Raw genomic sequence first — 14,717 nt, forward strand, 5'->3', positions numbered from 1 at the left:
AGTGCATGGTCAGGGTAAATTCTAAAAGCAGAATTGCCTGGTTAAGGGTGAATGCACAGGGAGCCTTGGTGAATATTGTGAAATTGCTCTCCACAGAGCTGTCCCAGGGTGCACTCCTCCCGGCAACGTGATGGCCTGTTTCCTACCACTTTGCCAACAGAATGTGTTTTCCGGCCACTGAACTTCTGCCAGTCTGACAAGTTAGAAATGATATCCAGGTAGGGTTTGTATTTGTACTTTTCTTATGAGTGAAGTTGAACATCTGTTCGCATTTTAAGCACCAGTTTTTAGATCTTTTTTGTTAGTTATATCTTTTGAGCATTTTTAAAAGTAGGAGTTTTAATCTATTCCCCTCAATTTTCAGGGTTGTATATGTTCAATTTTCAGCATATATAATCAGAAAAAAATATTTTGAAAATGTACATATCTTCTATGGACTGAGTGGTGTCCCCAAAATTCATATTGAAGCCACAAGGACCAGTGAGGTCGTAAGGATGGGGCCCTATCCAATATGATTAGTGTCCTTACAAGAAGAGACACCAGACAGTTGACTCTCTCTCTCTCCCTCTCCCCGCCCAACTCCCCCCCCCCCCCCCCACACACAGAGGCACAGAGAAAAGGTCACATGAAGACAACTGGTCATGTACTCTGGAAGAGAGCTTTCACCAGAGAATGAACTGTACCATAACCTTAACCTTGGACTATCCAACCTCCAGAACTGTGAGAAAATTGTATTATTTAAGCCACCCAGTCTATAGTATTTTGTTGTGACAGTCCAAGCAGATTAAGAAAGGGACAGTAGCTTCTATCTGTGGTAGATTTTGCCAATATTTTCTTCAGATTTGTCATTTGACTTTCTCATGGTGGCTTTTTCTCAGGCAAAAGGTTTGTTTTGTTTTAAAGTAGTCAAGGCAGGAGCATTACAATAACCTTTGCAGATGATTGTGGATCTTGTTCTCTGATTCTACAAAGTCGAGGTAAGAAATATCCAAACATGCAGAGAGTTTTTTACAAGACTTTGTTTGAGCCAAACTGATGCCATTGCCAGGGAACAAGAGCTCCAAAGCTCTGAAGAATAACATTTTTTTGCAGCTTCTTTTAGGCCTTTGACATTAAGGAGGGAATGTAAGGAAGATTAGTGGAGATAGGGGAAGTAAGGTAAGGGTTGGATTGCAGGATGGTTAACAGGATTACGTACTCTCCAGAGGGTGGTTATTTCAAAGGTATGTTAACGCAGGTGCACAGAAACAATGGACGGGGCTTGCTTAAGGCGAAGATAAACCTTTTACTAAACAAGTTACGTGCTTGAGGCGACTACACACCATGACCTGCCCAGTTAAGAATTTATGATCGCATCACCCTGTGAGGCTACTTTCCATAGGAGCCTTTTGTTCGCCCACAGCACCAAAACTTGACGAGAGTTCATTTCTTAAATATTAGCAGCTATGTGGAATATTAAAATATATCACTGAACTTTTCATATTCTGTGGCATTAAATCCATTGGTTTGTCTTGCACTCTGAACGGATTTTTTAAACCTATGTGTGATACTGTAGCATCATACTGTAGTCATTAGGAAGACACTGGTTCACAAAGTAATACTAGCATATGTATTACTTTGATATGTGAGGGCTTTCCAAAGGTTGGCAGATTTTATTACACAACATCAAAAAATCACGCTAGTTAAAACTACCACTGATGTCATCAGGAAAGTTTTTTGTTTGTTTGCTTTAAAGTATTGGGAAGCTGTCAAGCTCCTGGTGGCAGATATAACCTTTCAAACATTTAAAAATCTGCCCTGGCCAGTGTGGCTCAGTTGGTTGGAGTGTCATCCTCTAGACCCAAAGTTCGTGGATTCCATTCCTGGTCCTATGTAGCACGTGCCCGGGTTTCGGGTTCTATCCCCCATCCCGACGCAAACCAGATGGCAACTGATCCATCTCTCTCTCTCTCTCTCTCTCTCTCTCTCTCTCTCTCTCTCTCTCTCTCTCTCTCCCCCCCCGTCTCCCTCCCTCCCTCCCTCCCTCTAAAAGCAATGGAAAAAAAAATGTCCTCGGGTGAGTATTTAAAAAATTAAATTAAAAACTTTAAAAATCTGCTTCATTAAGGATATTTTAAAATCTGTGACTGTGTGGGAGCATGTGTGTGTGTGTTTCACAGTTTTTTCCTCCAGTGCAAATGTCGACACAGTGAAAGGGCACACAGGTTTTACTATTACTATTATGATGACAGGGGTTTAGACCCACAGCCCAAGGAAAGGACCTCAGTGCCCTCCCAGGGACACGCAGAGTGCCACTGCTCCACGGGCAGCCTAAGTCCTTCAAACTGCATTTTCAGTTCAGCTCTAATGTCAGGAGGAAAGCAATATTGAAATCCAGAGAAGCCTCTAGGACCCAGAATCGTAAAACAGCCCCTCCTTCTTCCTGCAGGCACCCTAGGATGGTTTTCCTTGGCTCCTTTGTTATTCCTAATTAAGGGTAAACAATCACCTACTTCTCAGAGGAGGGCATTAACTGCTTAACAAAGACGGAAGGGCTGGGGGTGGTGTTGAAATGAGGAAAAGTGTCAGATGTCAGATGTTGTGGCCACTAGGACATCAAAGAGAAAGAACTTCTGAAGTAATCAAGTCTGGAAGAAAGGCTGCACCTGCCGCGACGGCCAAGCATCTGTCCCACGGAAAGAGCACATCTGTTGGCTGCTGGGGGCAGAGGATGGTAGGGGCAGGTTTGCCAGAGGCTTTCTTTCCTGGGATCCCCACACAACCTCGCACAGACTCACTTCTCTGGGCTTGAGGCGTGTCGATCAAAAGCTTAGGAACTACTGGAGGCCTGCTCTCTGCCCTTCCACAAACAAGGTTGGGCTGAACCGAGGGACACGGCGACAACCCACACTTTGACTCTCAGATCATCAGAGGTCTTGGAAACACGCAGGGTGGGGCAAAGAGTCCTGCTGGGAGAATGCAGGACTGCTGGAGCCTACCCTGCCCGCTGGCCTTGTCCTGCCCCGACTTCTCTGGCGGGCCATTTGACCACCTCTGTGAAAGCCTTTAGGTTTTGATACAGCAGTTCCATTTCTAAGAATGGTGTGGCACAGTGGATTGAGCACTGGCCTGTGAACCTCAAGGCTAGTGGTTCAATTTCCAGTCAGGGCACATGCCTGGGCTGCAGGCCAGGACCCTGGTTGGGGGCATACAAAAGGCAACGACACGTTGATATTTCTCTCCCTCTCTTTCTCCCTCCCTCCTCTCTCTAAAAATAAATTATAAAAGATGTTGTTAACAGTCAGGAGTCCACAAATGTGTAACTCTAAGGATATTCACCAGGTCTTTATAATAGAATTGGAAACAGCCTGAAAACAAGCAAGCAAACAAGCAACTACAACAAGGGACTGGTTAAATAAATGATGGTACAGCCTCAGGGTGTTTGGAACTGAGGTTCCCACACTGGGGTCTGTGGACCCTCTAAGTTCACTGAGAACTTTTCTAGGTATCCACATGGTCCAACATTTTCATAAAAATGCTAAGACGTTACTTAGCTTTTTCACTGTCTTGATCTTTGCACCAATGATGAAAAAACAAAAGTGGGCAAAACTGCTGGTGAATTGACGCAGATCAGCACTGGCACCAAACTTAACTAATGATCATTTTATTCTTTACTGCCACGAACTTGCAGAAAAAAAAATCCCAACATTTTCACTTAAGAATGTCTTTGATGAAGCAGTAGCAAGTGTTAACTTTATGAAGTCTTGACCCCTCAGGACACATTTTTAAATATTCTCTGTGACCACGTGGGAAGCATGCACAAAATGCTTCCCTTAGGTAACAGACTAGGATGGCAGCCTTGAGGAAAAGCATTTGTTGTCATTGCTAGTGGGCTAAAGGTTCTGCCTTTCACACATTTTTACTTGAACCAACAAGGCAACATTAACATTTTCATGGGCTCTAGACACTTTTGCCTTTGTGGACCCTTCCTCTCTAACAAGATATAAAAATTACATTTTAGCCCTGGCCAGGTGGCTCAGTTGGTTGGAGCACTGTTCTGTACACCAGAAGACTGTGGGTTCGATTCCCAGTCAGGGTACGTACCTATTGCGAGTGCGATCCCTGGTTGGGGTGTGTGTGGGAGGCAGCCAATCAGTGTTTCCCTGTCTCTCTCTCCCCACACCCCTCTCTCTCCCTCTCTCACTCTTCCTTTCTCTCCGTAAAATCAAAGAAACTTATCCTCAGATGAGAATTTTTAAAAAGTGATATTAAAAAACTTACATTTTATGACTGTGTTGATATAAAGACAACTTTATTAATTAAATTAAAATATATGTTTTATCTAAAAAGAATTAACCTTCATTTTTTGTTCTGATTTGAGAAGTTAAAATGGCTTTGTGAGCCCATAAAGTCATGTGGGTCTCGGCACTGTCCCTGGTGGAGGAGGGAAGTGGGCCTGACAGATGCACTAGCGTTGCTCAGACTTGTGTGTGGGCAGGGCTGAATTTTCCGTGGAGCACGATTTTAATGTAGCATGTTAACATATTTGTCTTTGTATCAATGGAGGGTTTTTTTTTGGTTGTTGTTGTTGTTTCTTTGTTTGTTTTTAACAGAGGATGGGGCCCATGAGGGCAAAAACACCTAAGGCCCAGGGGTGGTGAGAGGTAGGGGTTGGGGATGGGAGGAGGGAGCCTTCTGGAGAGATGTGGACACAGGGTCTCTGCACTGACCAGCTCCAGGGGACAACATTCCTGGTGAGTTCTATGAGAACTACACACTGAGGAGGGATGAGGGGGTGGGGCCAACCAAGATTGGCTCTTGGAGGACAGTGATGCATGACTGAGTGGGCACAATTAGACCCACTCTGAACTGGGGAGTGCGGGGAGGGTGGGTGCTGGGTGCAGAGGAGCCGAGCTCCTGGGAGGACTGTCTTTAGTCCTGACCTAGGACCTAGAGGAGCTGGGTGTGAACCCCAGCGCCAGCCTGCCCTCTCTGTGATCTCAAGCATATTTCTTGGCTTCCTGAATCTGTAGTGTCTTTGTCTGTGAAATGAGGATGGAAATGTCTCAGAAATAGCCTGTGCCTGCTGAGGCCATTGTGAAGGTGCAGTGTTGGGATGTATGTGACCTGGCATGGTGGTGAGTGTGCAGTAAGATGGAGAGCAAAGTTGGTCTATTGAACATTACCCACTTCCAGGTCACCAGGGAAATCAACTGCATCAGAAACTAATGCTGGGGTGGAGGTGAGTGAGTTGCTTCTTGGCTCCCTTGCAATGCAGATAGACGATCATCCTCTGGTTCTGGCCTAGGCCATCACTGAGGACCTGGAGGAGAAGCCTCAGGTCTGTCCACCACCAGGGAACCAGCAGGCTGCAGGCATCTCCCTCTTGCCCTACAGGCCTGGCCTGGAAACACACCTAGAACGTTGCTCTCCCTGGGAAGGAGACTGGCCGGGGCCTGGCCCACACTAGGTGTTCAGCAAGTGTCAGCTGAATAAATAAATGAAGTCTGGCATCCTCCTGACTTGCTGCACTCCACGGAAACCTCCCACTGTGGCTGGCCCCTACAGACCCAAGGGGCCTGTGTGAGGACCCAGAGAAGGACAGAGCAACAAGGCAGGCAGTCCCTGCACCTTCCCTGACATTCCTCTGCAGCTTCGGTGGGCAGTGCAGTGGTGGGGGTCCTCACATATCCTTAATGCTTTATTTTGGGACACAAAGAATCATTTCTTCAGTTTCATCTCCTACAACTCTTCTTTACTCGTTTCACTAAAAAAATATTACTGACATGTAACAAAGAAGTTTAAGGTGTACAATGTGTTGACTTGATACATTTATATATTGCAATATGATGATCACTTTAGCTTTAGTGTAATGGTACCATATCACAGAGTTATCATTCCTGTATGTTTGTGTGTGGTAGGAACACACTCACTATTTATTGAGAATTTCAGAGACACATCTGCCTCAGGATCTTTGCACTTGCTGTTGCTCCTCTTGCTTGGAATACTCCTCCCCCAGATATCCGCATGGCTTGCTCCCTCAGCTCCTTCAAGTCTTTGTTTAAATGTCACCTCCTCAGGGAGGTCTCCTCTAACATTTGAAACTCCATCCCACTTCACACTCCGTGCCTTCCTTCCCTGCCTTCTTTTTCTCCACAGCATTAATACTATCTACCACATCATTTCTTTTGTTGATTGTGTTTCTTTCCCTCCTAGACTGCAACCTGCAAGAGGGCAGGGAATTTTTGTCTGTTCTGTTCACTGCTTTTATCTTAATTACTCAAATTGATGCATAGCTCAAAATATGACTTCAGTACTCAATTGAAACAACAAATGCATGAGAGGTGTGAATTGTACACTGCTTTGCAAAGGCCAGAGTAAAACACCACGGTGAAGGGACGAGGTTAGCACCGCTGCTCTAAGAGGAAGCCTGAGGGCTGGGAGGGGCAGCGGCACCTTAAACCGTGTGTCAACTCTGTTGTGCGTGTATTGTTATCCAAATTTGGTCCACAGCTAGGTGCTCAGGTGGCTTCCCCCTCCACACTTTGGCAGGTGGAGGGGGGGGGGGGTGGAGGGAGGGCCCTATTTAAGTACCCCGCGATGGGGCACTAACACCTTGGGAAGAGAAACCTAATTTAGGGATTCACAGGTGGGCTGTACAGAGGCCCCTCCTCTTTTTGCTAGTCTGCAGTTTTAAAACACGTCTTTGGTGATAATATCTTTTTACATTAATGAATCCCAACTGGTTCAATGGTGAACGTTGGCTCAATCGAAGTAGCTAACGGCTTCCGTGCACAAAGCAGGTCTAGACTTCTGGGGTCATGATGAAGAGCCAACCCCATGGCAGCTGGATGTGCAGTAATTGGTGGCAGGACAGAAAAGGTTTGCTGGGGGCTTTTATCTAAAGACAGCGGGGGGCGCGGGGGGTCGGGGAGAGGTGGCTCTGAGGTGCGCGGGAGGTTTGCATGGAGAGGGGGAAAGTGATACCAGTCATTGTGCCTCCCTCCCTGGGTTAATAAAAGGCTCAATAAGTGCCACTCGAGGCACACAGGCTGGGATGCGCGCTGGAAGAGCAGCTCTGCCTGGGCACCTCTGTTCGGCGGATCCTGCGTCCTGCGCGTCCGGAGTCACGCTGGGGTGCCTGAGGGCAGAGGGCCGGACACCAAGGCCGCAGAGCAGCTGGGGCCAAACTGACCGACGTCCAGGAGACAGGGCGAGGACAGTGCCCGCGCGCGCGGCGGTTGGGGATGGGGTCAGGGCCCGGGCGGCGTGGGCGGGGTGGCCGGACGCGCGGGGACGGGATGGGATGTGACGAGCGGCGCGCTGTGCATTGTGGGAATCCCGGGGCCGCGGCTACTGGTTCCAGTTCACTCGGCGGAGGAGCCGGGCGGAGGGGGCGAGCGCGGGGCGTGCGGGCGGGAAGCGAGGAGGCGGGCGGCGCGGGCCAGCGCGGAGCGCGAAGAGAAAAGGCGCGAGCGGTCCAGGGGGCACAGGCCGAACACCTCGCTGCTGCCGCCGCCGCCGAGCCGCCCGTAAGTGCCGCGCGGGCCCCTCTCCGCGCGTCCCGTCCCGGCCGCCGGGATCCGGCCGCCGCGCTTCTCCGGCCGCGGGTGCCGGGGAGCGACCGGGCCGGGTGCGCCCCAGGGGCGCTGGCCGGGCTCGGGCCCCGGGCTCGGCGCGGCTCACGCCGGGGCCTCGCGCTCTCCGCGCCTTCCCAGGCCACGCTGGGGCCGCGTGGGATTCCCATTGGTTTTGTTCAGAAAGCAAACCCGGAAGCCAACTTCTCACGGACGCAACCTCCTGCCTGCACCCGGGCGCTTTTGTGGGAAGGAGACAGTTGGGGCCCCTTTCGCGGCGACCCTTCCCTCGGTGGTCGGGCAGACGGCTCGGCCTGCAGCGGCAGGAGGCCCCGCGGCACTGGCTGCTGGGCCTGGGCCTGGGCGCCTAGGAGCTGTTGTGCGCGGAGTTGGACTCGGTGAGGCCCCACCCGCCAGCGAGTTGCCAGCCTGGGCACAATAAGTCAGGCCCGAGATCCCGGTGGCCGCTGTGTAGGCTCCTGGCTGGGTCTGCGGGGAGGGCAGGGTGGGGGGTGGGGGTTGATCGGAGGACACTCGCAGGACTGGAGCCAGACCAGGCGGGGAAGGGGTTGTCCAGAGGCGGGCCGGGGAGAGGCCAGGGGACCCCCGCTGCTCTCGCTGGGCTTCTGATGGGCCTTTTGTTTGCTTCTTGGTTGGGAGTTTTTTAAAGGTAACTCCGGAAGGCTGCAGGCTCCCTGGGTGGAGAAGGCCAGGAGGAAAAGAGACTCGCTGGGGGGTGGCGTGGCCAGGTGAGTGCGCAGGATGCTGCCGGAAGGGTCATCTGATAACAGGTGTGTGGACGGTGCGCCCCACCTTCACTCCTGCAGGGGGACCATGGATCACTCACGGATCTTGTTAGTAGATTGCTGGAAGGTTGTTTTAGATAAGCTGTTGAGGGAAATATTCCTGAAAGTGAGAGGCTTCTGTAGAAACAACTGAGACAAAACTGAATTCAATCATTACAACGATCATGAAGTCCATGTAAAATTTTAATGATTTTATAAACAGCCTATAAGAATAGACAGTTAGAGGGGCACTCCTGCTAGCTTCTCTTTTTCTTCCACCTTTGTGGTTTGAGGTTTTACCGTTAGGGGTGGGAGTAGTGCTTTGTTCCAAGCCTTCCTGCTCCAGGGCCTAGGGGGAATTTCGAACAGCTTTGGATTTGATTGGGAGGTTCCAGTTGTAAATTTGGTGGAATCCACCCACTGCCAGCCACCTTTGGGGCACTGAGTGCTGTCAGAGGAGTTATTAGCTCTGAAATGGACACCTCATGCCTGTAACTGGGATTAATACCCCTTGTACACCACTCTCCAAAGCTGGGCGGTGGCATCTCAGTCTTGCACAAGAAGCTGTCTGATACAGATTCGTTTATAAGCCTATATTTTTCTTTTAAAAAAACCCTCAAGACTTTAAAGTTTTCCTCAGAAATGTTTTAGGAGGAGCCTGGGTAATCTCTCAGTTTGTTATATTATTTTACTCTGTTCCCTTTGTAATGGGGGTAAAGGTATCAAGGAAGAGGGAGGAGTTTAAGTGAACATTGCTGGAGGCAGGGCCTTGAGAATGGGGAAGGGATAGCCCACGTTTTACAAAAGGTTGAGAGTCGTCTAGAACAGCACTAGTACGACCCTACTCACTGGCTCAGTCTGTATGAAATAGGCCAGGCACATGCATCTCTGGTCCTGGAGACGCAGGACTCAGGGAGAACCCTCATTACTTCCCTGGAGAGAGGCTTGGAATACATCTGTTCTGAGACCTGCCTCTATACTTATAGAGCTAATGCTGCCCAAGTCATTTTTAGGAGATTGATGTAAATGATGAACACACCGAACACCCTAAGCTGACAAAACCCAGGAATCTGTGGCGTTTGTCACAGTTGTAGCAGCCTGTGGTCCTTGGACTGTGCCTTTGGATTTGCATTGAGTTTTTCAGAGTTCTGTTCTTGGCACGTGGGCTGGGAAGGGGCAGGGGTAAGTGGGGTGTGTACTGGTCCTGTGGGTTCTCCCCACTTTCTGCAACTTTAGAAGTATGTTAGGTCCCACCTCAGCTCTTCTGAGTGAGTCAGAGTGGGTCAGCTCTTCATACCAGAGTTGTATGGGTTGCTTGCTTGGATCGAGCCTGCCAAGACCAATGTCTTCCAATAAGTACTCATTAAGAATTAACTCTGGGTCAGGCACTGGGGACAGTACCGTGATGAAGAAATGCCCAGTCCTTTTCCTTGGGAAGCTGACATGCTGAAAAGACAAGTAGGTAGCCACTGCAAGGCGAGTGCAGGAGGCTGCAGTTGCTCCCCCAGCGGCCCCAGAATGACAACCTAACCAGGAGCAAGCCCTTACCAGGCACGAAGGGCCAAGAAAGAACTGGCTGGGCAAAGGAGGGCAGTCCAGGATAAGTGTTTGAAGCCTGAGGAACCACATGTGCAGAGTCCCCAAACAATGAGAAAAGAGGTCATGTGGGGGAGTGGCCAGAGGCTCAGGGTGGCTCCGTCCAAGGGGAGAGTCAGGTGACATGAGAGGGCCAGATTGGAGAGGATCCTGGTCAGAGATGCTGAGGGGTTCAGACTTCATCCTGACAGCAGAGAGACTCGACCAGTTCTTTGTTCTCACTGGGAGCGCTTCCTCTGTTCCACCAACAGTGAATGGCTGCTAGATGCCAAGTCCAGCCAGGGTCCTGTCCTATTGAAAGTCACAGTTTAACTTGATCTTTGATGGTCTTCCATTGGAATGGTCATCTTAGTTTGGCCCAGCCTTTAAAAGGGACAGGGGGTATGAAGGAAAGTTTCCTGGTGAGGTTAGCTGACAGTGCCTTCCTCCTGAAATACAGGGTGAGGCCAAAGTAGGTTTGCAGTGGTGAGTATGCAAGGCAGTTTATTTTTGTATTATTATTTATTAACTGTGTTATTTTCTATACAAACAACTATAGACCCACTTTGCCCCACCCTGTATAGCGGTGGTTCCTTTAGTGCAGCGAGGGAAGCATACCAGAGGGGGCGTTTGCAGAGGTGAAATCTTAATCCCAGACAAGCTTTCTGCAAACTGTTTCCTGCTTGTGAATAGCACTGGTGTTTGGGTTTTGTTTCTTCCCGCCACTAAAAATCTAACACGTGAGGGAGATACATCTGCTGGAACAAAATGTGTGGTTTAGAATTTATTTACTATCTCAATTTATCCTTCACTCCCTGTTTTCAGTCCCTTGGTTCCCCCAGGGCAGACTGTAAATTCTTTAATCATCCAGCTCACTTTATGATGTAGTGTTTTATGAATGAAGAGAGATTTTTTTTTCTGATTGGCTAGAGTAGCAGAGCAATTCTCTGTTCCAAGCCAATCAGAGTGTAGCTTGAGAACCCCAGCTCTGTGAGTGATAGTTGTGTAGTTTATCCACATGCCTCTGGGGACATGACAGCAGAGACACCGTTAATCATTTGGTGTGATGGGAGTAAACGGAAGAGAATGCTGTAAATAGGATTAATGTCCTTCGCTTAAGAATTAAGTGTCTCAGGTTGGCCTTCGTGATTGGAGTTGATGGGAAGGTGACAAATGCCTGTGACATGTGGGCATTTATCCAGCTATAGGGAAAGGGTGGGGGAATCTTCCCTCAGCAAACACTGAGAGCTCCACTGCCTTCCTCCTTGGGCGCTGGGGATAGGGGCGCCTGTCTAGCAGCCCCCGGCAGTTCTCGTCGATGCTTGTTCTTCATCAGTATGCAGGCATACATTGCTTAGATAATAAAAGACTTCATGATTGACCATTCCAGTGGGTTTGCGAGTGCCCTGTTTATTTAAGAGGGTTTTTTTGTGTGTGTGCTGCATCTTAGCAGAGACTGGTCTCTTACAGGTGTGAGGAAGGTAAGTATTTTCCTCTGCTCTGTGTTACTGAGCCTGTCTAGTGGCAAGGGGAGAGGTTACTGGAGCCGTAGAATTGTCAGGGAGCTGGAAGGCCTCTGCCAGGCTCCCACCTCAGGGAGCAGAACAATTGTAACGTTGCTTTTTGGGAATCCCCAGAGTGGCTCCACAAGGTCCCTGAATTTTGAGGGTCTGGGCTCCCACAGGGATAAGCCAGGTGCGTGTACCTGACTGATCCCAGAGAAGGTCTCCAGCTGCTGTCCCACTTCCATATCTCTGAGTCCTATGGCCTTTGGAAATGTTCCCCTCATCTTTGTCAAGAGGAGCCCACCCACAATAAATGTCCACTAATCAGTCTCCATCTAGCCAGCATTTGAGAGCCTCCCAGGTCACAGACAAGATGCAGTGGTGAGCAGAGCAGAGTGGACCATCCCCTCAAGACAGATAAGGAATATGAGACTCAAGCCAAAAAAAACTGTTACACACAAGGGGTATTTCAACAACAACAGCAGCAACAAAACAGCAAAGACAAGGAAATAGACAGTGATGATACAGGGCAACAAGTGTTAAGGGTGGGGTAGTTGGTGTTAGAATGTTTCTATAAACTGGGTCTAGAGGGGCAGTTAGGTTGGAAGGAAGGCCTGGAATCTGCATTTGCAGAACACTTTACAAAAAAAGATGGAGAAAATCAATTGGACACATTAAAGAATGGTGGTAGACCTAGGGGACATCATAAGGGATTTTTAGCTGGACTTGGGGGCCACAGTAGGAATGTCCAGTGAGGAAATGGAGCAGTTCAGCCTGGTGGATTGCTGGGTGCAAGGCATGGAGCCCTGGTTGCTGGAAATAGAGAGGGGCTGGAGGGTTGCAGGGCCTTGATGCAAGGCTGCAGCTGGGTATGGGCTGCCCTAAACTAGACTGTGACTAGGGGCCCACATAGCAGGAATGCAGAGGAAAGAGCTCTTCGTTAGGTCTGCATTAGCAGAGGTGCTGGGACCACTAGGTAGGATTGTTCCAGGCAGGAGGCTGGTGAGGGTGTTCCAGACAGAGCTAGTGGCGTGTGCCAAAGACTGGAGGTAGGAACAAAGGTGGTTTGCAGTGCAGTGAGGAGCCTAATAGGGTACCCTGTTGGTGAGGAGTGGAGTGGTGTGGTAGGTAGGTAGGTAGGATGGTCCTTGGTCCTCCTCACCTCTATGGCCCCTCCTAGTAGTCGAGGGCTTGCAGTTTTCATGTCCATCTTATTCATGGGCTCCTCACTGCCAGACTTCTAATTAGTCCTGAGCTATGAGGATAGATGATGTTGTCTAGGTCACGTCTTATTGGTTGAGAGGCCTGTGGTTGGAGACTTGCGTCTCACTCAAGCCTGGCTCATCTCTGTAGCCCCTCCCAGAAGAGTCTCTGGGAAAGCTTTGGGTTTCTGCTAATAAGGCTCCTGTCTGTTGGACTGATTTATAGTTGGAAGAGTTGCAAAGGTGAAGACACAGAGATCCCTTTAGGACCAACCACAGAATCTTCATTTCCTGACCTGATAACAGTCAGAAAGGCAGCCAGGATAATGTATGTAAACATAATGTGATGAACGATGTTGAGGTTGCCTGAATACCTATCACTGCCTTCAAGGCTTGGGGGGCCCTCTGCAGGGGTGAGGGCTTCTAGTTTACTGAGCAGGGTCTGCTCTGGGCCATGATTCCAGGGAGGAAGGACACAGCTTTGTCTGCCTGACGAGAGCATTGCTGTTTCTCTTGTGAGCAATATCTGTGCCCTGAAGAGAAGTCGAGTGCATCAGAAGCCACTTTTTCTATGATGTAGACCTGTCCGTCTCTCAGAAGAGGCTCGGTACAGGACATGGGTCGGACAGGGCCAAGCAGGCTTCTGCTGATCTTCCAGACCTGGCTTTAGGGTCAGCTTTCCAGTTGGTTTGTCATGTGACAGGGGCTGGCTGTTTCCTCTTTCCTTCTGAGAAAATAGGTAAGGGACATTTCTCAACTTCTCTTGTAATTAGCTGTGGCCACATGACCAAGTTCTAGCTGATGGATCGTGGTCAACAGCGTCACTTCCAGATCTGGGCCCTGAAAACCTCCATGTGTTTTCTTCCATGGTAAGCCTGAGAATCATTCATGGGAGGATGGGAGTCTGGGTCCAGCAGTCATACTGTGGAGAAGCACTGGCCAGTCGTGGAAACCCATTTTGGACTTTTCATGAGTGAGGACTAAGCTATAAGGGCTTATTTGTTATAGCAGCTAGTGCTACCCTCATGAATACAAACATCCAACGCCAGTTCTTCAGGAAGACAGATCTGCATCCTAAACATTTTGTCATCATTTTTATTAACCTTACCAAGCACTCCCTGAGTAGGTGAGTGTCAGGCCCTTATATGCATACTTTCATTCAGTTCTCTTATATTCCTATATGCATGCTCTTATTCAACTCTTAGAGGTCTATTCTATCATAGTATCCATTTGACTGATGAGAAATTGGGCTCAGAGGTGTTATATCACATGTCCAAGGACACATGGGCTGTAAGTGGCAGAGCCATGACTTGAATCAGGTCAGTCTGGCTTTGGAATTTGAGTTATTAACACAGTGCTCAACAGCCACTCTGTCACAGCCGCTATCCCCAGTTGGTGCCTGGCCGCAGTTGCCCTTAGCTCTCCGTGGCCATCTGAAGAACAGGATGGGCCTGCACATTGTGAGTTTATCTGGAGGCCACAAGCTACAAGGTGATTGTCCCAATAATGTTTTTAAAATCACCACACATCATTGGATGTCATGAGGCTGCATGGCTTAGTCAGAATCCTGACAGCTGTGGCTGCAGCTTGGGGATCTATAGTTAGAAGTGCAGAAAGAACATGGGGAGGGGCGAACAACAGCATCTCTGCAAGATAGCCCCTTTGGGGAAGGGATGAAGACTCAGGACTGCTTTCTCAGAGAGGAGCTGGACTCACAGTGAGACAGGAAGATGGTCTTCATTCAGCAGGTGACACTTGAAGGCCCGTGACGTTTCAGATCTTTCCTGAGACCCAGGGAGCCAGACGTGAGTCAACAACTGCCTGGCCTCACGTCACTTTCAGTTCAGTCAAGTTGGGGGGAGAGGCCCCCCGATACATGCCAGGGTATGTGCTGTGGGAACACGGAGCAGAAGCAGTTCCTGTCCCCGGTCAGGTTCAAGGAGAGGGCTTATGAGCACAGTTCAGGTTGGCAGGAGGACCAAGGGTGTGATAGGCAGGAGAAACAGCATGTATAAAGACATTCTGGCCCTGGCTGGTGTGGCTCTGGATTGAGCGCCAGGCTGTGAGCCCAAAGGTCGCCGGTTCGATTCCCTG

The 14,717-nt window shown here is 49.4% G+C and overlaps 1 protein-coding gene across 7 annotated transcripts in view; it reads left to right on the plus strand.

Annotated features, from left to right (window-relative positions):
• The first annotated feature begins 7,319 nt into the window (after positions 1–7,319).
• LOC123806052 (core histone macro-H2A.1) overlaps positions 7,320–14,717 on the plus strand; it is a 74,609-nt gene continuing 67,211 nt past the window's right edge. For 4 of the 7 annotated variants that reach the window (XM_045819031.1, XM_045819074.1, XM_045819067.1 and 1 more), the window contains exon 1: positions 7,320–7,511. The gene's annotated coding sequence lies outside the window, so the exon portion shown is untranslated. The other 3 variants (XM_045819050.1, XM_045819041.1, XM_045819060.1) reach the window with 3 other exon arrangements.

Source organism: Phyllostomus hastatus, unplaced genomic scaffold (assembly GCF_019186645.2).
Source record: "Phyllostomus hastatus isolate PE091 unplaced genomic scaffold, TTU_PhHast_1.1 phas_contig_150, whole genome shotgun sequence".
NCBI lineage: Eukaryota > Metazoa > Chordata > Mammalia > Chiroptera > Phyllostomidae > Phyllostomus > Phyllostomus hastatus.